The sequence below is a fragment of the Phascolarctos cinereus genome, unplaced genomic scaffold, assembly GCF_003287225.1.
Source record: "Phascolarctos cinereus isolate Bilbo 61053 unplaced genomic scaffold, phaCin_HiC Scaffold_4;HRSCAF=312, whole genome shotgun sequence".
Lineage (NCBI taxonomy): Eukaryota > Metazoa > Chordata > Mammalia > Diprotodontia > Phascolarctidae > Phascolarctos > Phascolarctos cinereus.
Genome location: NW_027555847.1, coordinates 660989943 through 661012449, shown reverse-complemented (window position 1 = coordinate 661012449; position 22507 = coordinate 660989943). Strand labels below are relative to the sequence as shown.

Below are 22507 nucleotides of genomic sequence, written 5' to 3'. Positions count from 1 at the left end.
AGAGAGAGAGAGAGAGAAAGGAGGAGGAGGAGGAAGAGGAGGAGGAGAGAGGACAAAAGAGTTTGTGTATGTTGATATGTATGAGATTAATGATCCACAATGGTGTGGAGTAGAGTACTGGGCACCGAATGAGACATACATTTTCAGACTTGGCCAATGCCTTGATTTATTGTGCTTAGCTAAATTTGTTCCAAGAAAAGGCTCCGTGGGGCAGGGACAGCGAATTAGTGGTTAGTGATGGAGATACAAAAAATAAAACCCGTTTTTTAAAGGAGTAGCAACAAAATACTGAAAAAACATAAGGAAGGAAACAAAAGATTTCAAAGGGGCTACAAGCTAACAGGGCAATTTTGCTGCTACTTTGTTGAAGTGAATTGTTTGTTATCCTTGAGTCATTTTTTTCAGTCGTGTCCGACTCTTCATGACCCCATTTGGGGTTTTCTTGGCAAAGATACTGGAGTGGTTTGCCATTTCCTTCTCCAGCCCATTTGACAGTTGAGGAAACTGAGGCAAACAGGGTTAAGTGACTGGCCCAGGGTCACACAGCTAGTGTCTGAGGCTGGATTCGAACTCAGATCTTCCTGATTCCCAGCCTGGTGCTCTATCCACAATGCCACCTAGATGCCTGTTGAAGTGAATAAAAACCTTTAAAAACCAAATTCTCAGAAGTTCCCAAGCTCATGGGTGATCCTCCTTTCTGTTTTCTTTTGGGTATTGAAATATTTGTATTAGTTGGGATTTGTTAAATTCATAATGAAAAAGGAAAGATGAAAGAACACTGGGATTTGGAGTCAGAAAATCTGGGTACAAAATGTGATTCTGACACTAATCGTGTGACCTTGAGCAAGTCACTTGGTCTTTTGGGCAAGGTTTCCTGCTCTGTAAAATATCAGGGTTGGACTGGATGACCTCTGTGGTACCTTCTATGAGGTCATCTAACCTCTCTGTGCTTCTATTTCTTTTTAATTTTTATTGACATCTTTTGTTTTTACCTAACCACATTTCCAATATGTCCCTCCAATTTTCTCCTACTCAGTGAACTGTCTCTTGAAACAAAGGATTTTTAAAAAGTAGAAGAAAGACAATTGAGCAAAATTAATCAACACATAGACTGTCTGACAGTATACGCAAATACACCCATGTTTTATACTCGTATTTCCACCCATCCCCCCTGCAAAAAAGGGAAGGAGGTACATTTACTCACTTCATCCTCCTCCTCCTCCTCCTCCTCCTCCTCATTGCTATCATTTGAGTAGAACTTTATATACATTATCTGATTTGATCCTGTAAATAACCCTGCAAGGAAGGTGCTATTACTATCCCAATTTTGCAAGTGGGTAAATTGAGGTTAAGAGAGGTTAAGTGACTTGCCCAGAGTCACAAAGTACCTTGAGGCAGCACCCAAACTCTGATCTTTTTGATTCCATATCCACTCTATCCACCACACATAGCTATCTTCTTCAAACACAAGCTTGGTCATAATTACAATGTTCAATGCCATTTTTGTGGTTATCGTTTCCATTAACATTAGTGTAGTCATTGTGTATAATTGTTTTCCTGGTTCTACTTACTTCACTTTGCATCAGTTCAGATCTTCCTGTGCTTCTCTGCAGTTCTTTGTCATCATATTTTCTTATGGAACAGTGACAGTCCACGATATTCATGCGTCACAATTTGTTTAGCCATTCCCTGATCATTGTATATCTTAATTTCTTCATCTGTAAAATGCAAGGAAGAGTTAAACTTGAGTTCTACAGCCCCCTTATGGCTCTAAATTCTATGAGATCTTGATATGCGTAGGAGCCAGTCTGATGTGTGTGATTTATGGGTGCAGTAGATCTGTGGAGCTGAGGGCAGCTGGGTGGGAGGGAGCTAGAATTGGAAGCAAAAGGGCCAGGCTGAAATATTTCCCCTACCCAGCCCTCATCCCTCAAGATCTGCTCCCTTACTCCAGGAATTCCACATCTTCAGGGAATCCAGATACCAAGAAGAGGGCTTTAGAAGTCAGGGACAGGGGCACCTCCTGGGAGCCTCACTCAGGAGATCCCTAAGCTTCCTTTGGACATTAACTCCTTCCTGCCTAGAGTACAACAGGGACAGTGTTATTCTCTATCCTCCTGACACAAGGAGATGGAGATTTAGAGACATGAAATTATCATAGGACCACGGGATTGAGAGCTAGAGAAGGTCTTTAGAAATAATATATTTCAAACTCCTCATTGTACAGATGAGAAAAGTGAAACCTAAAGGAGTTGTGACTTGCCCAGTGTCTCAAAGGTACAAAGCAGCTGAATTGGTCTTGGAAGCTAGATCTCCCGGGCCCCAAATCTAGTACCTTCCTCATGATTAAAATTCCAGTTCTCCTGACCCAAGACCCAGTACTTCTGCCAAAGCACCACACTCCCCTTCATTTGCAGCCTGGGAAAGTGAAAAGTGAAAGAGAAGCAGGCAAGCTAGAAGCGAGGGAGGAGGGAGCGAGGAGACGAGGGGGCTCAAACATTTGTTTGAATTTTTCCCCCCCTTCTTAAGATGCCTGGAATACCAATGCTCAGCTCTCTGTTCCCAATGGAAGGCAAGGACAGGATTGGTACACACAGCAGCATGAGGCAGTAGGAAGACACTTAGCCCTGGAATCCAAGAGGATTCCAGTCTCAGCTGTGTGAGCTGGCAAATCACTTCACCTGAAATGGCTATGGAAGGAACCTGCCCTACTTATCAACCTCACAGGGCTGTGGTGAAATGGGAAAAGGCTTTACATGCTTCTAAAGTGGTCAGAAATGCCCCAGGGACTCAAAGTCAAGGTCTACTCAACCCCGGCTAGAATCAAAATCATCGCTCTCCTTTTTTATAGGGCCTCAATGTTTGCAGAGGACATTCAACAACCCAGCTCCATACACAAGTGGAGGATTATTATTTCCATTTTATAGATGAGGAAACAGGCCCAGAGAGATACAGGAGCTCTGTATCAGAACTGGGAATCCCAGCCTCTACAATGATGTGAAAGTCACTTAGTTTCTCTGAGCTACCCTCTAAGACCATCAGAAGTCCCCAGGTCTCCTGCCTCGTATTAAGTCAAGGGAGCCAAGAGGTTAGGTTAAAGTATTCCACTCCCAGCCCTTAATCCCCAAACTCTACTTTCCCCACCTCTGGAATTTCAATTCTGCAGGGGATTTGGACACCAAGAAAGGAGGATTTCAGGTACTTGCTTAGAGAGGCAACTCTCAATAAGCATTAAATAAACATCCATTAAGTTCTAGGTGCCATGCTTGGCTTAAGGGGATGAAAACAGAACAGTCCCTTCCCTCAGGGAGTTTATAGTCTACTCAGAGAATACAAAGCATACTCGGATTAAGTACTCTCTCCCTTTGGTAATGGAGAGAGCCTGACTAGTGAGTAGGGAGATCAAGGAAGACTTCATGGAAAGGTGGTAACTGAATTGAGCCCCAAAGGTAGACTCCTGAGAGGCAGAGAACAGGAAACAGCACATTCCTAGGCACAAGGGACAGGCTTGTGCAAACATCTGCAGGCAGGAGATGGAATACTGTATTTGGAAAAATAGTCACTTAGTCAGTTTGATGGAACATAGAGTGTGTGAAACCTGTCTGGCAAGGTAGTTTGGGTAATGAGAGGTATGTAGGGAGAATGGAAGGTCAAAAGGTCTTGTTTTCTAGGAGCTCGAGCTTCTAGCGAGCTGTTGAAGGATTTTTGAACAGGGGAGGGGTGACCTGTGTTTTAGGAGTATACATTTGGCAACTATGCAGAAGAGAGATTGGAGACAGAACTGACTCTCCAATTAGACCAATCAGAAGTTTGTGACAATAGTTAAGACAATAAAGGCTTGAAATAGAGTAGTGATCATGTGAATAGAGAAGAGGGGACAGATTCAAGAGATGTTATAGAGGCAGAATCAACAAGATTTGACCACAGATTGGATGTGAAGGGTGAGAAAAAGTGAAGTGACTAGCAAAATAGGTCCTCTCAACAGAAAGAGGGGAGTTTGGAGGGGGAGTAGATCTCATAAGGGAAATAATCAACTCAATTCTGGACACAGAAAGTTTCAGATACCAAGAGGACATCAAGATAGACATTTCTAGCAGTCAGTTGGTATACAGATAAGTGAACCCATAAGCACAGATAAGGACATGAGGGGAGACATTGTAGAGAGGGTCTGGGCCAAAGCAGGGAGGGAGACCAATGGTGTTAGGGTCCTCCATTGCCTCACTGGAGCTTTGAGGCAACCCTGGGAGGCAGCTACCTCAAAGGTTATTTTCACGTTAGGGTTATTTTCACAAACTAAGACAAGGAGGCTCAGAGTGGTTGTTTCTTTCCATGGTCCTGTAGGTCCAAAGCTGTAGAGGAGAGCTTTCCAAGCTGGGCTTACTGGGCTCCAAGTTCAGAGATTTATCCTCTGCATTTCTCTAACACTCGCTCCAAGGGGGAAGGAGGTGGGTTCAAAAAAGGAGCCTGAGGAGGGGTCATACCAAAAGGAGGAGTGAATGAATGAATAGATAATTAGGTACTTATATTCCAGGCACTAAACTGTAGGCTGGGGATATAATTCCAAGCCAGCAGACAACGTCTTCTCACAACCAGCTTATGTTCTAATTGGGAAAGACAATAGACATAAAGGAGTGGTAACCAGGGAGGTGTGTTCTGGACTGGCAAGTCAGAGGCAATGGTGATTGGAGGCATGAGCAAACGATTGGTATGGTTTCCATGAATAATAGCAGGTGATTTTTGTTTGTTTTGGCTAGGCAATGGGGTTAAGTGACTTGCCCAGGGTCACACAGCTAATAAGTGTCTGAGACTAGATTTGAACTCAGCTCCTCCTGAATTCAGGACCTGTGCTCTATCTGCCCTGCCACCTACCTGCCCCATAATAGTGTTGATATGAGGGCAGCTAGGTGGCCCAGTGGATTGAGCACCTGGCCTGGAGACAGGAACACCTGAGTTGACACCTGAGTTCACTTACTAGTTGTGTGACCCTAGGCAAGTCACTTAACCCTGTTTGCCTCAGTTTCCTCATCTGTCAAATGAGCTGGAGAAGGAAATGGCAAACCACTCTAGTAGCAAAGAAAACCTCAAATGGGGTCCCGTGGTTGGCATGGCTGGAGAGATAGATAGATGGTTAGGCAGTTGTGTGGTTGCTGAAGACCTGGTGAGATAAGTCAAAGGCTCACCAATCAGAGGACAGGGTCACAGGGGTAGGCACCCAAGTTCTAGTTGGAGGCAGAGGCTGGAGAACAGGCTTTGTAACAAAAAGGAGCTAAGTAGCTAAGGGAGCTCAGAATGAGCTAAGTAGTTGGGTGGAGCAGTCAGCAGAGAGCAGGGCTTAGAATCAGGAAAATCTGAGTTCACATCTGGCCTTAAATACTTTCTAGCTGTATGACCCTGGTCAAGTCACTTGACCTCTGTCAGCCCCAGTGGAGGAGCAATGTGTCACACCTATATTTTCTTTCTCTGAAGAGCCCTTATTAAACATTTATCAGCACATTCCTGCCTGGGTGAGTCAAAATGGTAGGAACAAACTTCTAAATATCTTTCTGTCCTTTGCTGTGGATGGAAAAATGGACCTAAAGTCAGAAAGACCTGAGTTCAAATCTGATCTCAACTTTTACTAGCTATGTGATCATTTGGGCAAGTCATTTGACCTCTGCCTCAGTTTTATCATCTGTAAAATAGGGACAATAATAACACCTGTCTCCCAGGGTTGTTGTCAAGATAAAATGAGATAATACCTGTAAAAGCACTTTGTAAACCTTAAATCACTATATAAAGGCTATTGTAATTATTAATTCACTGTGTACTCCCTTCTGATGGATTGGAAGGGGGAGGAGAGTGGATCTGTCCAGTGGGGCCACCATGCCCTTGCCCAGAGCTGAGGAAAGCCAGGACGCATTCTGAACAAGACAGAGAATCACATGAGGCCTGGAACAGGAACACCTCCAACCCCCCAAAGTACAGACAATGGCAGAGGAAGGGGCCACGCTGGGAAGGCCAACACCATCACTGGCTCCAGCAGGAATCACCACCCACTATTGTGAGTTCTGACAGCTTGTCCGAAGCCAGGAAGAAAGAGAAGGAAGCTTGGTAAAGCAGCCTTGGAGTCTGAGGTTTGGAGTCCCAGATCTGCTCCTCACTTGTGTGACCTCGAGGATGTCCTCTTCTCTTTGAGCCTTAATTTACCCATGTGTGAACTATAGGGGTTATAAAATATAGTCCCTTCCAGCTCTAACATTCCATGATGTGTGAAAGATATGCCCAGGCATTATATTGGGTCCTCATTACCTGTCACCTTTGTTTTTGGCATAGATTGAATCTCTTAACTAGGCCTGGTTTCCTTTATGCTAACTTTTTGGTTAGTGTGCTCTTCCCATCCATCCACACCCTCCCGATGATATCATTTTGGTGTTGATTCTTCAAAACTAGTTAACAGGTCTCGATTATACCCTTAGTATAGACTATACTCACTCAAGTAAAGAAATATTTAAGTATCTATTATGTGGCAGGCAATGTGTTAAGTCAGTACTTAGCACCAAGATAAAAAGTAAGACTTGAGAGGTGGGACCATGGGAAGCCAGATACATAAGGACTTTGCTCCTTGGACAGAAGCTGGCTCAGCTTAAGGGAACCAGGCTTTAGTAGAGAAGTTCCTAAACCAAGGCTCAGTGGAGGAGTTTCTGAATCAAGTGAGAAGCAGAGCTGACCTTCCACTCCATTGGTACTGTGGACCTCTCACTCCACTGGTACTGTGAATTGTAGGGACTGTGCAGTCCCAAAGGAAGGTGGGATAGGAACTACCATTAGAGAAGACTCCTGGACTCTAGCAATCCTAAATTCTTTCCCTTTATGGGGAAGAACTCAGCCTGAAGACAGTATTATACATCTGGAGGACTGCAGATCCTTGGCGAAGCTACAGCTCATTGAAAAGGTAAGGAGAATTGTTTCCCCAACTCCTTTGTTTCTTTTTTCTTTTTTAAGCTAGGCAATGGGGTTAAGTGACTTGCCCAGGGTCACACAACTAGTAAATGTTATGTGTCTGAGGCCGGATTGAACTCAGGTCTTCCTGAATCCAGGGCCGGTGCTCAATCCACTGCGCCACCTAGCTGCCCCCCAACTTCTTTGATACAACTCTCCGTATCTCCTAACATCCATCTCTCCTCCCCTTTGGTTCCTTCCCCTGCTTCTTCTCCGAACTATCTTCTCCCATCTTTTTCTCTTCTCTTATCTAAAGTATTCCATCGTCCCTTATCCTACCCCAATACTCTGTCTTGGCTTTTCCTCCCTTTCTGTCAGCCTTCTTCCTTTCCCTTAGATCTCTCAGGCTCTTCTCTCCCCCTACATTTCTCATGCTCAGTTTCTCAGTCTTTCCCCTAGTTTCTCCCTTTCCCCTCCTTCTCTTCTAGCAGTCATCTCCCTTTCCTAGTCTCCCCATCTTTCCCTCTGCCCAGGGGTTAGCTCTTTCTTTATTCTTCCTTGTATTCCCCACACAAGCCCTATACCACACTTCCTCTCTCCCTCTCTGACCCACCATTGCTCTCACCCTCTGACTCTCTCCCACTTTCTTCTTTCTTCTCTTTGACAGCTCTTTCTCATGGCTCCATGTTCTCCCCTCCAGTTCTCTTGCCCCATTGGGACCATGGCTACTGTATCATTTTGGAAGCTACAACTACCAGCCCAGAGAAGAGAGGAGAAGGAGGCTGTTGGAGGTCAAGAGCAGGGGGAGAGGGAACTGGCCCAGAAGCCAGTCCAGAAACAGGGATTGTTGGAGAGACTCCATGCCAATCCAAGGGTGCCAGTGGCAGAACCAGGTCTTGCAAATGAGGCTACGGATGAGGCACCTCCTGAACCTGATAAGCCTGTCATTCTAGAGACCATCAGACCTGTCCACCAGGATCACTTCATCCCTTGCCAGGTGCAGAAGAAGAAGCAGCGGCATCATCATCTGTGTGCAGAAAAGCAGCTCACTGAGAGGAGGCCACCTGAGGGTCAAGGACACATTTCAGGGGAAGTGGAAGCCCAAGAGCAGAGAACTGGCCCAGCAGAAGCTCAGGAACAGAATCTGGTGAGAAGAGACTCAAAAGAGCAGAAGCTGAGCCTGGGGGAGGCTGGAGAAAGGATGCTGGGGGTAGCAGAAGTTAGAGAGCAGAGCTTTAGGCCTGCAGAGGCTTTGGAATGGAGATCAAGCCCAAAGGAGATGGAGGAGAGGAGGCCACAACTATCAGAGTCACAGCAATGGGAGAGAAGCTCTGGGAAAGCTCAAGAACGAAATGGGAAACCAGTGGAACCTCAAGAACAGACTTCTGGGGGATGTGAAATGAGAGAATGTACACTGAGCCCAGGAGAAGAAAGCAAAGAGAGCTCAAGGGAATCCAAGACAGAACAGAGACTAATGCAGAGGAAATCCAGGGAGAACTCAGGACTTTTGGAGACACAGAGATGTAAGGTAAGTCCTAGGGATTTTCAACAACCAAGTTCAGGTGTAATGGAGGCAGCAGAAATGAGATCCAGAGAAATGAACCCAGGAGAGGCTGGAAAGAAGAGTTCTAGACAAATGGAAGGACAGAAATGGAGACTGAACTCTGGGAAGGCTCTAGAACGGAGCCCTGGGAGATCGGAGGCTCAAGAACAGAAGCCAGTGAGTTCAGGCTCTGGAGATAAGAAGTTGGGGTTGCCTGGGGTAGAGGCTGGAGAAGGGAGGACAGAGGCTGCTAGAGAGGAAGCTAGGGATGGAGGCAAGATGGTGAGCTCTGTGACCAAGCCCCTTCTACCTAAGGAAATTGTAACCAGAAACTCGAGGCCTCAGCACCCCTTACCACTCTCAATGTCTCCCCTACCCCCTGCACCACCAACTCCTCAGAACCCAAGGTTGACTCATCTGTTCTACGAGATAAAATCTGGGTCTAGGGTAGGAGCCCCCTGCCACAGCAGACACACCTTCACAGTTAACCCTAGGGTTAACCTAGGGTCTAGGCCCCCAGCAGCCCCTGCCCTACCTGAACCGCAGATCCCTGGACCTGGAAAGAAGAAGTACCCCACTGCTGAGGAGATATTGGTGCTTGGGGGCTACCTCCACCTTGGCCGAAGCTGCCTTGCCAAGAAGTCCCCTGAGAGATGCCATAAACAGCTCAAAATTTCATTTAACGAGTCAGCGCTAGAGACCATCTACTATTACCCTTCTGAGCATTCTGTGCTAGAGGAATTAGGCCTCTAGCCTGAAGCCTGCAGCAGAGCAAGGCTTGCTAAGGGGATGAGGCCTGCTGCAGGTGACCTTTCCACTGGGAGGCCAGAACTCCTGCCCACTCCCAAGTGTTGAAGATGGCTCCTCCATCCTTCCTCAAAGTTGCAGAGCTGACAAACTCCCATAAAATGAGCTTTCCGGAGGAGAAATGCTACCTACCGCCTTCTCTACCTCATCTTCCTCGGCGCTGTGTCAGGGGGAAGACCCTCTCCCTCCACCCCCCAAAAAAGTTGTCTTGACTGTTCATGAGCTTGAACATGAGTCTTTGTGTGTGTGTGTGTGTGTGTGTGTGTGTGTGTGTGTGTTTCTTGATTGGTTAGGCTAAATAAAGTCTGTTCTGTATTCCATGTTATGCTGTCCTGAGTGCTTACCCAAGAACCAGGGTCTTTTTTTTTTTTAATGGTGACCTAGACATAAGCCAGATTCTGAAGTTCCCAGGGCAGACCTCCCAGGGGGAGAAGCCAAAGATGTTACTATTGATAAGTCCCTAAGATAGAACCTGCTCTGTATAAATCCTAGAGTTTGTTTCTGGGTCATGGATTATTCTTGGATTTCCTATGACTTAGAAAAGGAGGTGGTAGATGTTGGGTAAGATGAGAAATATACATATATGTAATATACATATACATATAGACATGCATATAACTACATACACACATACATATATATCCCTGCCTAGAGTTGTGGTAACCACCGATTTCCCTGTAGGCAACACTTACGAGGGTTCCCGCAAAGCCCCTGCCTGCCCTAGCCACGCTTAAACCCACCAGAGGTCCTTCACCTGTTATAACTCCAAAGCCCATCGTCGACTCAGAAAAGCCTCACCCACCACCTGCTAGCTCCGGTCTTCCCTGCTAAGGGCAATTAACCCTTCAGGGCAGGTCCAAATTCAGAGCTGGAGGGGGACGGGGAAGTTAGAGAATTGGGAAGACGAGGCAGGCCAGCAGAGGGGAGGGGCATGGAGCAATGTACTCGGAGGTATTTATAACTCCCTGGCAATGCTGAACAAGCCAGCCTAAATATAGAAGTCAAATCTATTTCAGGCCTCTGGCCTCGGGGCAGAGGCAGGGGATGAGGAGTATGGGGGTGGGGACACCCCGCACCCCTCCCAGTACATCTCACATGGGCAGGCTTCCAGTCCTGGCGCCTGCCCAGCCCCCTTGCCTGGAACCCGGAGACAGGCAGAGTCAACCGTCACCACAATGGATTTTTGTCTCCTGTCTCTTTGGCTCAGGGTGGGGCGATGCTGCCTCCTCTTTGTCTAGGGCGCAAGTTTACATGCCCCCACATGTATATGTCCGGATAAGAATGTAAGTGTACACGTAAGTATGTGTGTGTGCACCAGCCTTAACTTAGAGTAAGAACTCTCCTCCCTAAACTCTCCATTCCAGCTAAACTGAACTATTCCGGATCTCGCGAATACGCCTTTGTGTTCTCCCACCTACGAGCCTTTGCTTACACTGTACGCGCCTGGTACGTGCCTGGAATGTGCCGTCGGTCCCTTCCTCTGATGAAATCTTACTCCTCTTTTTTAAAGCCCAAGTCCCCGGTCGTCTCTTTCAGAAAACCTCCTGACTTGTTTCCCAACACCCTCGACGCTGCCTAGTGAGTAAAGACCTCACAAAACGCTCAATTTTGCCCTTTTAGAAATAACTGTAAGTCAAGGACCGCTGATTTCATCTTCAAGGGAAGTCCCCATGGTCTGGGAGGGTTAGGGTTGCCTGAGGCCCAGAAGACCTAAATGAAGCGCCCATAGTCACACAGGGTGGTCTTTGGTAGAGCTCACAGAGTCCCAGAAAACCTGACCGACTCTCCCAAGGTCCACCAGATCGTAGGTGAAGACTCAGGATTTGAACGAGGGTCTCCCGCTTCTGGCGGTGGTACTTTTTCCATGACAGCATCGTGCACCTAACCTCATCATCCCCCGCCACGCCCCTACCCTGTGGGGTTGTGGGTATGATTAACATAACTGTTACCCTCAGGATGTTCTAAGAAACCAAGCCAAAATCAGGAAACCGAGAGAGGGCCCCTCTTCTGCAAACAAACCCAAGTCCTTGGCAACTCAAACTTCTCCTTTTTCACGGGTCTTAGCTTTTTTCGTTCCTAGAGCTGAGGTGACACTGTCAGCGGGGGACGGAGGAAAGGGAGGGGAAGGGCACGGCTATAAATAGACCTGTTTATAAGCAAGTGCAGAAGAAATCTTGTGAAGCTTTGTGCAAGCGTAGGCAAGAGGGTAGAAGAGGCTTAGACCCAAGTGTCCTGCTCCCCACTTCCCTCCTCCCTGATTTCCTAAGCAACGTCTATTTTTATTATTGGGGTCTTCTGAACACCTGTCACTCTGATCCACCTCCCTGCTCCCCAACCCCCCAGTCAAGGAGAGAAAGAATCAATCAATGACCAAACATTGATTAAGCACCTGCTATGTTCCAAGCACCAGACTAGATGAAGACCAAACCAAGGTGAAAATAAGAGAGCCCCTGCCATCAGGGAATTTAGGGTCCCCATCCCATCCCCTAGCCTTGCTCTGTTCTCTTCACTCAGAATATAGGATGAGATTATTAGAGAATCCTCAAGTTAGAGAGATGAATAGTCACAGATGGAAGGATGTCAGAGCTAGCAGGTACCATTGAGGCTGACCAGAGGAAACTTCAGGCCCAGAGAAGGGCACCAACCTGACTTGGGAACATAGTTCATGGAAGATCTGGGGCTTGAATCCAGGTCATAGGATTATAAAATCTAAGCCTGGAAGAAACTTTGGAAATTATCTAGTTCAAACCCTTTGTTTGACAGACAAAGAAACTGAGATTCAGACAGCAAGGTGGTACAGTGGGTAGAGTGCTGACCTTGCCTTGGAGTCAGAAAGACCTGAGTTCAAATCTTGTCTGGCTATGTATGTGTTCCTGGGCAAGCCATTTAATCTCTTTCAGCCTCAGTTTCCTTATCTGTAAAGTGGGTATAATGGCACCTACCTTACAGGGTTGTTGTGAGGAACAAATGAGACATTATATCTAAAGCACCTTGCAAACCTTAATATGCTATATAAATGAGAGAAATTATTACTATTATTATTATTATTAAATAACTTGACCAAGGTCATGAAGCTATTAGGTAGCCCAGCCAAGACTTCACCCAAAAACAGAGCTCATTCCAATACACCAACACTGACTCCTTGGATTTCTTCCCCCCCCCGCCCCCAGCTCCCTCCCTCTCCCCTTTCCCATTTTTTTCCCCAAGGTATATAACCAGTGGAGCTCCCCTTTACTTATCTGAGTCAGTAAGGAATAGTGGAAAGTGTATTCGGATGCAGAGGAATTTGGGTTGAAATCCCAGCTTTACCTCTTGCCTCTTTCATCAAGTCACTAAATCTCTGGTCCTCGGTTAGCTGATCTGTAAAAAGAGAGGATTAGACCAGAGGACCTCAGGGGTCCCCTCCAATTCTAAATCTGTCATTGTATTAGGCCCACAGAAAATTAAGCCAGAAATCTCTGGGAAGACCCCAGTACACTAGGATTTGGAAAAAAGAGAGCATGGGCCCAATGCTGGCTGTGTTCTTTATACCTAGCTGACCCTGAACAAGGGCTTCCCCCTTGCCCATGGGTAAAATGATGGGATTGGATACTTGACCCATGAGGCCCCTTCGTGCTCTAGACTTCATGGATCCTAGTGCTTCTCCTAGGAATAAAAATGAGGGAGGACAGGTAGCTGGCCTGGGTCTGTCTGGAGCTTGGGGGAACTCAGGGTTCTGTTCTTTAGCTGGAGGACAGAGAGTACAGGTCTGGTTGGAGGTGAGGGAGGTTGAGAGGAGGGGGGAGGGGAGGAGGGGCAGGGAGGAGACGATGGGGAGGCCCTGAGCAGGGTTAGAAGCAAACAGGAAACTCTGCAGCAGTCAGCTATAGAATACACTTCTCTGTTTGGTGTTTCCTGTCCCTTGGTCTCTCTTGTCCAGCTCTTTCCCATTCATCCTTGTCAGCTAGAAAAGTTCTGCTAGGGCTAGAGGCTGGGACATGGGTGAGGAGAGGCTGGGGAGGATAGGGGCTCCAGGAACCATCTAGTCCAACCCCACCATTTTATAGATGAGCAAACTGAAGCCCATAGTGGGGGGCGAGATTTGCCCACGATCAGTCAGCTAATCAGAAAAGCCAGGATTTGAATCCAAGTTTTCTTGACCCCCCAGTCTGGGGCTCTCGCTGAGAAAAGATGCAAGGTTGAGTACCTTCAAGCTGTCCTTGCTTCTGTAGTGAAAAGGGGCCTAGAGACAAGAGATTAGGAGATATTGAAGTTGTATGGGAAGGGCATGAGTTTGCTACTGAAGTAACTGAAGGAAAGTCACTTCCTCTCTTACGGCCTCAGTTTTACCATCGGTAAAATAGACAGGCTAAACTAGATGACCTCTGAGGACCCTTCCAGCTTCCTATCTATGATCCTTTGGCCCTATAGATAGATATCCAACATAGGTCCCCAATCCAGTGCAGCCCTTCCCTTCCACATCTAGGTTTTTCCTTCTCCTCTGATCAACAGAGAGAAAATCCTGACTGTACTGATATGGAGACATAGATAGGCACAATGCTTTTTACTGTGGGCTCTGGAAATGGGGACAGAGAGTCACCAGTTGTCATGGCCCATTTCCAGGGGCAAGGAACTCATTCCCGGCCCTGAGGCCTCACTCTTGTAAAAATAAACATGCCATCTCTACTATTCTGCCCCCTGTGTGACTCGTGTCTCTTGTCCTCGTCTGGAAAAGAAACACCATCCACACTGGGGTCCTTGGTACCTTAGAGACCATTTTGTGCAACCTCTTCATTTTTACACATGAAGAAACTGAGATCCAGTTGCTAAACTCATAGCAGGAGTAAGTAATATCAGGGATTAGAATTTCAAGCCTTTGGACTCAAAGCCTCAAATCCTTCCTTACAGGCAATTCCTCTCTCAGCCTCCAGGTTTCTTCATTTCCCATTTTTCTGCTCAGTGGTTTGTATGGGGTAAGGACTTTTCCTTCTTAGTTTTCTAACCCCTCTGCCTGGCCATTCACAGGCCTCCATTGGCCTATCTGGCCCTAGAAGATCATCAGGAAACTGTTTCTCCTTTCTACCTTTGGCCTCTCCCTTCCTCATCACCCCAGGCTGCTGGCACAAAGGCCCCTGGCATGTAGGAAGAGAGGTTTGGGCTGGTTTCCAGATGCTCCACACTTCCCAATCAAGGTAGGGCATCTTGCCTCACCCCTGATCACTTAGAGAATCCAGAGCAGGAAGGAGCCTTCGACATCATCTGGGCTAATCCTGTCATTATGCAGGGAGGGTGACCAGGAGCTAGAGAGGGGAAGTTACCTTGCCCATAGTCAGACAGTGACTAAGAGATAATGTTGCTGTTGCTGCCGATGTAAGGCAGTGTGGCGTGATGGGTAAAGTGAGGAAGCTTTGCAATTAGGAAAGACCTGGTGCAAGTCCTACCTTTGACACATCCTGGCTGGGTGACTCTGGGCACAGCACCATCTTCCACTGCCTTCCTCACCCCCAGCAAGTCCTAAACTAGGAGCTGCAGAACAGTTGTTGGTCTGCTCAAGTCAATAAGCAGGCATCAAAGGTTAACTATGTGCCTAGCAGAATGCACTGGGCATACAAAGAAAGGCAGAAATATGGTCTCTGCCTTCAAGGAGCTTATAGTCTAAGGGAGGGAGATAACATGTAAACAACTACATACAAACAAGATCTATACAGGCTAACTTGGAGGTAGTCTGAGAGGGAAGATACTAGCATTAATAATAATAATAATAATAACAACATCAACAACAACAACAATAATAATAGTAGCTAGGTGGCTCAGTGGATGGAACACTGGACTTGTAGTCATTAAGACCTGAGTTCAGATCTGACCTCAGACACTTACTAGCTGTGTGACCCTGGGCAAGTCACTTAACATCTGCCTCAGTTTCCTCATTTGTAAAATGGGAATAATAACGGCACCTACCTCACAAAGGTTCTTGTGAGGAGAAAGTAAGATAAACTATGTAAAGTGCTTTCTAAAACTTAGAGCAATATGTAAATGATAGCCATTATTTTTACATATCACTATTACAATGTTATTGTTATTATTGGTAATAGCCACAATTTATATAATAGCTAAAACCTTAACATTTGCAAAGCACTTTACACATGTTATCTCATTTGATCCTTGCAATGACTGTGGGAAGTAAATGCTGTTACTTCCTCTATTTTGCAGATGCAGAAGCTAGGTTAGGGTGTTAACTCAGGGTCACATAGCTATTAAGTAGTGGAGTTAGCATTCAAACCTAAGTGGTGGTTTTTACTCCAAATCCAGCGCTCTTCCTACCCAATCATGATGCCCAACATCATACATCACTGAATGAAAGAACAAATGAATGCATGATGAGTTGGTCAAGATGCCTTCCGTAGGCAGGCTGTTTGGGGAGAAGTTCCTTACCTAGTCTTCATCCCAATTTCCTCCTACATAAATGAGCAAGAAGTGCTCCACTGTCCTTGAAATGATGAAGAGAATGTGTTGGAAGCTGCCCTTTCACTTCAGAAAGGTGCCTTCTTAGTCTTGGGATGGTCCAAGACTGGATGACTGATCAGTGGAGAAAGCAACATGTCCAGCTCCAAGGAGGCCTGTGGCCTGTGAGGTATAGACCAACAAATGAATGGATAGCATACACATGGAACTACAGGTGAAGGCGACTCTGCCAGGCTTCACACTTCTCCCTTTGCTTTTAAAAGGTCTATGTATCTATCCATCTATCTATCTACTTATCTCTATCTGTCTATCCCTCCAACTATCTATCTATCTACCTATCTATTTATCTATCTATTCTATCTCTATCCAATTATCTATCTATCTATCTATCTATCTATCTATCTCTCTATCTATCTATCTATCTATCCACCCATCTATCCTATCCTATTCTATTCTATCTCTATCTATCCAATTATCTATCTATCTATTCATTCATTTGTTTGTTTATTTTTAGAGTGTGGGTCTTCCTATTTTGGCCAGACTGAAAGTGGAGTGGCCACTTAGAAGCCTGATTCCAGTCCCGATCTGTTTGGAAGCTCTAGTCTGCTCCATTTTTCTAAGCAGAGCTGGTTCACCCCCCAGCTGGCCCAGCCCTTCTTAGGCAGGCTGATAGCCCTCTGCTCCCCAGGACCCACCCTATTGATCCCAGACTTAGCACAGACACTCCATCAGCTTAACCCCTCAGCTGCTGCTCAGATCTCCCGAACTCAAGTCAGTCAGCAGCCTCAGCTTCCACCACAAGCAAGGACTCTGGGCACGCACCACCAGGCCTGGCCCTTTGGGGATTTTTGGGAGGCTTTATTGTTGCCTCATGTTTTTACAGCATAGTCATTCCCCTTAGCTCTCCCAAACCATGCCTTAGATAACCTGGGCCCAGCAACGGTTCTAATTATTATGCATGTGACAAAGAAAAACATTTAGGCCAGACCAGCTGAAAAAGTAGCTAAGTCTGACAGTATACATCATATTCTACAGTCATAGTCCCCCATCTCTTTACTGAAAGAACCCCAGGGGGTGGTCTTTCCATTTGGATCCTATTCAGTTCTCATCTGATGTTGGCCAGATACTGAGCAGCCTGGCCAGGGAAACCATGAGCTGGGGTTTAGAGTCCTATAATTCCTTACCCTTTTCTGCTTGGATCTCCCACTCCATTGTACATATATACCTCTTCCTGATGCCAGCCTAGAAAAGACTAACATATGAATGTGAAAACTCAGGAGATTGACATAATGATAACACTATAGCAGAAAGAGAGCTCATGAGAACTGGCATGGAGCCCTAGCTCCACAGCTAGACCTCAGTTTTCTAGTCTGTAAAATGGAAGTAATAAAACTTGTATTGCCTACCTCACAGGATTACTGTGGGGGAAAAGTCTTGGAAACTTTAAGACTCTAAATAAATGGGAGATGTTGGTATTATGTTTCCAACTTGTGCCAAGGGTTGGGAGAGGGGGTGGATTAGGTTCTGGCAGACTAAAATAGGACCTGATGCTAAGAGCATTTCTTCCCATTCCCTGGCATTAGCTGGGGTTTTTTGCTGAGCTGTTTGGGTAGGGACCGATGTAGAGAGGAAAGTCTAGGGGAATCCCCTCCTCTGTACAATCACCCATTGATGTACCTCCTTCCCCTGTCACTGCCTCCCTCATGGCACCATCTGTGTTCATCAAGCCATATTGTGCACAAAGTCAGCTACTGGGATAGAGGCAGTCTGAGTGACTGCCATCTTTTAACTTTGCTCAGCCTTTGGGTAAGGTGCTCAGCCAGCCAGCAGGAAAGAGCTTGGTTCCTCGAGAATTAATCCCATCTCTTGCAGACTACTCCCGTCTCCCAAAGATGCTTTAATGGGGAGGAGCTAAGGATACACTAATCCTACCTCCTCATTGAAAAGTTTATCAATGAGGCAGCTAGGTGGTGCAGTGGATAGAGCACTAGCCCTGAAGTCAGGAGGACCTGAGTTCAAATTTGTCCTCAGACACATGACCCTAGCTGTGTGACTCTGGGCAAGTCACTTAACCTTAACTCTCACCAAAAAAAAAAAGTTATACCAATCAGGATTGTCCCATCATCCTATATAATTTTCTTGTTGTTCAGTAGTTTTTTTAGTCAGTCCTACTCACCATGACCCCATTTGGGGTTTTCTTGGCAAAGATACTGGAGTGGTTTGCCATTTCCTTCTCCACCTCCTTTTACAGATGAGGAAATAGGCAAACAGGGTTAAGTGACTTGCCTAAGATGACACAGTAAGTATCTGAGGCCAAATTTGCACTCAGGAAGATGAGTCTTCCTTACTCCAGGCCTGGCACTCTATCCACTTTGTCATCCAGCTGCTCATATAAATTGTTTTACTCCCATCTAATAAAAGCAACTGGAATTTAGAATTCCGTGGCAGCCTCTCTCCTACTGCTCTGTGCCTTGAGATGCCAATAAACTCCCTTTGTCTTATTTCCTGAGTTTTCCTTAATTGACCGGGCGAGGCCCAAACCAAGATTTTCTTTTGACAATTTTGGTATAGCTATCACTGGGTCCAACATTTTTGTTTAATTTCAGGTTGGAGTGGATTCTCTCAGAGGTTAGAGAGCCAGGAAGAAATCAGAAAATTAAACTCCCCAAACTCAGGAAGGATAAGGAGAAATAGGTTTCTGAACTCAAAACTGGTGGCGCACACAGAAAAGGGACCATGTGGAGTAGATGGTCTTGCCTAACGTTAGATAAACGAGGCTGCCACAAGGCAAAGGGATGGTTTCGCCCAACATTAGGTTGCCATAAAGCAAAGGGATACAGGTACATATGAGATCGGTACAGAATAACCTTCCTACTGACTCTCACCGAGGCAAGCTGTTAAAAGCTTGGGATAAGGGAAAACTACCCGTTCAATGAAGAATGTCTAAAACTTGAATGGTAGAGTTCAGTTTGGCCTGGAATTGGTACTTAGAAGCAAATTTGGCCAGATAAATGCAGGACTTTTGAACTTGAAGTGTTAAGTGTTTTATTTGTGTAATGTTAAGTATGTTGCAAGTAATGTCTGTGTTTTGTGTCTTGGTAAATCCAAAGTGACTTTTTCCTGTAGCCTGATCAGCCAAAGGGTAAAGAGAGGAAAGAGCAGAAACTTTTCTTCAGAACTTTCAAAGCCTTCAGAAAGATGGACTCTCTCTCTCTCTCTCTCTCTCTCTCTCTCTCTCTCTCTCTCTCTCTCTCTCTCTCCTCCTCTCTCTCTCTCTCTCTCTCTCTCTCTCTCTCTCTCTCTCTCTCTCTCTCTCTCTCTCTCTCCATTTCTAACTCTGGCTACATTGGGGCAGAAGACAAGAGACTCAGATAAGAAGGAAGGGAATCTTTGCTCCCAGTCTGTAGCAATTTATGGCATTATAAACTAGAAACTATAATTTGTAACTGAAATGTAGTATCTTTACTGTAAAATTCCAAATTATGGTGACTGCTAAAACATCATAATGGATTTTGGAGGTTTGCAGATTAAGGTTAAGTGCAAACATCCTATCTCCTCTTTCTGGATGGTGATAGGGATGGTCAGTAGAAACTGCTAGAGAATAAGCAGAACGGGAGCTAGTTTGAAATGATTTAACTGAATTTAATTGTTGAGGTTTAATAGCTAAATCACCTAAATTGAAATTGACGAAGCAGTGCCAGAAGTATAAAATGATATTGCATGAGAAACCTGTACAGGAGAGGTTCAGTGGAATGTCAGATTAGAATGTGATTGAGAAATAAGATGAAATAGGCTCAAGAAGGTAGTGAAAGTAGAGAAATGAGGAATCAGGAGCGCAAAATTAAAGGTTAGTTTCAGTAATAGGCTTGGGATTTAATAAGAGGTTTGAGAAATGTTTGATTCCATTGAGATAAGAAAGATTTGAGAAACTTTCACAGAAATGCCAGTTAGCAAGTTCAGACAGACAGCGTTCTGTCCTTAAAAGATCATTCCAGGGGTGTATCCCTCGATCTTTGGAACCTTGGAACTCCAAAAGGAAGGGGAGGAGCATGTGAGCCTGCCGCATAAATCCCCTCCCTATTCTTCTTGGGTTTCTGGGGATTGCCTGATGCCTCTTTGACAAATACTGAATGTCTTCTTCAGTACCTCCCTTTCCCCAAATGACTTTAAGATGATAAAAGAATTCATAGGACTTGGAATAGCTCCAGGACCTCACCCCCTTCTCTTCGTGGATCTGAAGACACTTAGTAGGAGCTTAATAAATGCTGATTAACTGACTGACTGATAAGGATGATTTTGCTTTTGTTGTTGTTGTTGTTGTTATTATTACTCAGTCTTTTCATTCGTGTCCAACTTCCCCATTTGGGGTTTTCTTGGCAAAAATATTGGAGTGGTTTGCCATGTCCTTCTCCAACTCATTTGACAGATGAGAAAAATGAGGCAAACATGGTTAAGTAACTAGCCCAAGGCTAGTAAGTGTCTGAGGCCAGATTTGAACTCAGGAAGATTGAGCCTTCCTAACTCTAGGCCCCCCCCCCATCTACTGAGCCACTGTAGCTCATTGTTTTCTCTGGTCTGATATAAATTATTATTAAAGGTCTCTGTAAAAAATTCGAGCATCTTCTTCCTCTTTTTAGTAAGTAGTATTCCCCTTCCTACAGGTCCTGTTCTCTTTGACCTTCCCGGGTGAAGCTTGCCTTTTTTTTTTCATCGACTTTCTTAAAGTATCCAAGTGAGATTAGGTTAAGAACAGGAAAGAAATTGACTTGGCTCATTGGGTGATTTTAAAAAGAAAAGAAAAAGAAAACGTTCTGGGGAGCTGGGAGTGCCACCATGAACTTTTGAACATGATCTAACTGAAAACAGAATGCCATTGGGAAAATTGAAATTTTGAATGTTGCCATTAGTGATTATAAATCCAGATTTGATTTGTTCAAAATTTGTCTTGAAACTAAAATCATAATGTGGTCTTGTTTACACAGAGATACTTCTTCTGTTAGGATCATTGTGGTAAATCAGAACTTAATGCAGATTACACTTGCTATTTGGCATTAAGGAAATATGCTGGAAAATGCACGAATCAGGAAAACCTGAGTTAAAATCCAGTCTCAGAAATGCATAAGTTGTGTGACCTGAAGCAAATTACTTCATTTCTGTCTACCTCAGTTTCCTAATATATGAAGGGACAAATAATAGCCCTCACCTTCCAGGGTTGTGGTGAGAACCAAACCACCATAATAATTGCAAATTGCTTAGTACAGTGTCTGGAATGTGACAAGTACTACAGAAATGCTAGTAAATATAAGTACTCTATATTGGTCTTGAATGCAATTAGTATAGGATGCCAAAGGTGACAAAATGAATAGTTTTCTACGTAAAATAATTTGGAAATGCAAGCAACTGGATTGATGTCATCTGACTAGTAATAAGTTTTGTTTCATGTTTTTAAATACATGATATTGTATGTCATTATTGTGTTTCTAAAATTTTTTCTTGTATTGTGAGATCTGGGAAGCCATTATATCAGAAATGCCATTAGAAAAGTAACATTTCTTTTAATCTGGATGTTGTTAGGTTACAAACTGAGCTGTTAAAAGAATGTGGTAGGGGCAGCTAGGTGTGCAGTGGATAGAGCTCCAGCCTTGGAGTCAGGAGGACCTGAATTCACATCTGGCCCAGACACTTGATGCTTAACACTTACTAGCTGTGTGACCTGGGCAAGTCACTTAAACCTTGATTGCCTCATCAAAAAGAAAAAAGAAAAAAAATAATGTGGTAAAAATGAAAACTGTTAAATATTAATCGGTTATGCTTGTTTTAACATGTACAATAGTAAAGAGTGAGTTTTGTCTGAGATTATTTTCCTACCACTTACAAAAATTATGAAATTATATGTTAAAAATTGTATGTATTGAAGTTATATCTTTGAGCAACTTAGTAACAGTAGGTCTTAGATTCAAGATTTCATTTTGCCTTAAAGGTTAATAGGCAATATGAGTAGAATGTATTAGTCTGGAGGCTTACTGTGGCCAGAATTTTTCTGGGGTCTTGAGTCAACCATGATGTATTCAATGTATGTGTTAAATTCTAGAATGTGGTTATTCTTTATTTATAAATGAAATGTCCTTATATGTGTTCTTTGTTAACTGTTATGGAAACATGAGAAAAAATAACAATAACATAGCCCTAAGTTGTGATTAGTGAAATTTTGCTATGTGAGATAAAATCTCCTTGGACCACAATTTAACATTGTTCTAAATTTTGATTTTAGATATGATTGTCTGAATTGTCATGCAGAGGGAATGCCATGTGCTGCCCAAAGGGAGTGCAGTCTAAGAACTTCAATGGGTAGATGTCTGTCTCTGGGAAAAGTTGAGAGGATGATCTCGTGTAGTCAAAAGTAGGATCCTCTTGACTCAATTTCTCATTATGCTATTTCCTTTCTGAACAGGAAAATTTCCCACCTGGTTAATTCTGAGCCTTATTATGATGTGAATAATTTGGAACTTTTCTGTGTGATTGGCCGTTAACTATGACTCTTGCCTGGAATTAAACATAGCTAAGGGAGTTTCCTTCGTCTTATGGCTTGTGTCAGATCAATCTGTGCCCTTGAGAGGACAGTCTTGATATCATTATAACCATATTCCTCCTTTTCCCTTTCATAGCAAAGGGCCAGTCAACAATGGAAATTTTGTCATTTAAATACTAAATCTATTAATTACTAGATTGATACTAAAACATCTGAGTTACTATAATAGGATGCAAGTAGAAAAAAAATCTTACTATTTTAATCTAAAG

General features: G+C 44.5%; 1 long non-coding RNA gene and 1 pseudogene across 2 annotated transcripts in view; one reads left to right on the top strand and one right to left on the bottom strand.

Annotated features, from left to right (window-relative positions):
• The first annotated feature begins 7101 nt into the window (after positions 1-7101).
• Positions 7102-9316, top strand: LOC110203424 (phostensin pseudogene; annotated as a pseudogene).
• Positions 9317-12456: 3140 nt separating this feature from the next.
• The window catches only part of LOC144457078 (uncharacterized), a 27301-nt gene continuing 17250 nt past the window's right edge, over positions 12457-22507 (bottom strand). Inside the window, exons 3-4 of one of the 2 annotated variants that reach the window (XR_013486402.1) lie at positions 15680-15871; positions 12457-12628 (exon numbers count right to left, since the gene is read on the bottom strand). This is a non-coding gene — a long non-coding RNA (uncharacterized LOC144457078). The remainder of the gene's footprint in view (positions 12629-15679; positions 15872-22507) is intronic. The other variant, XR_013486403.1, reaches the window with a different exon arrangement.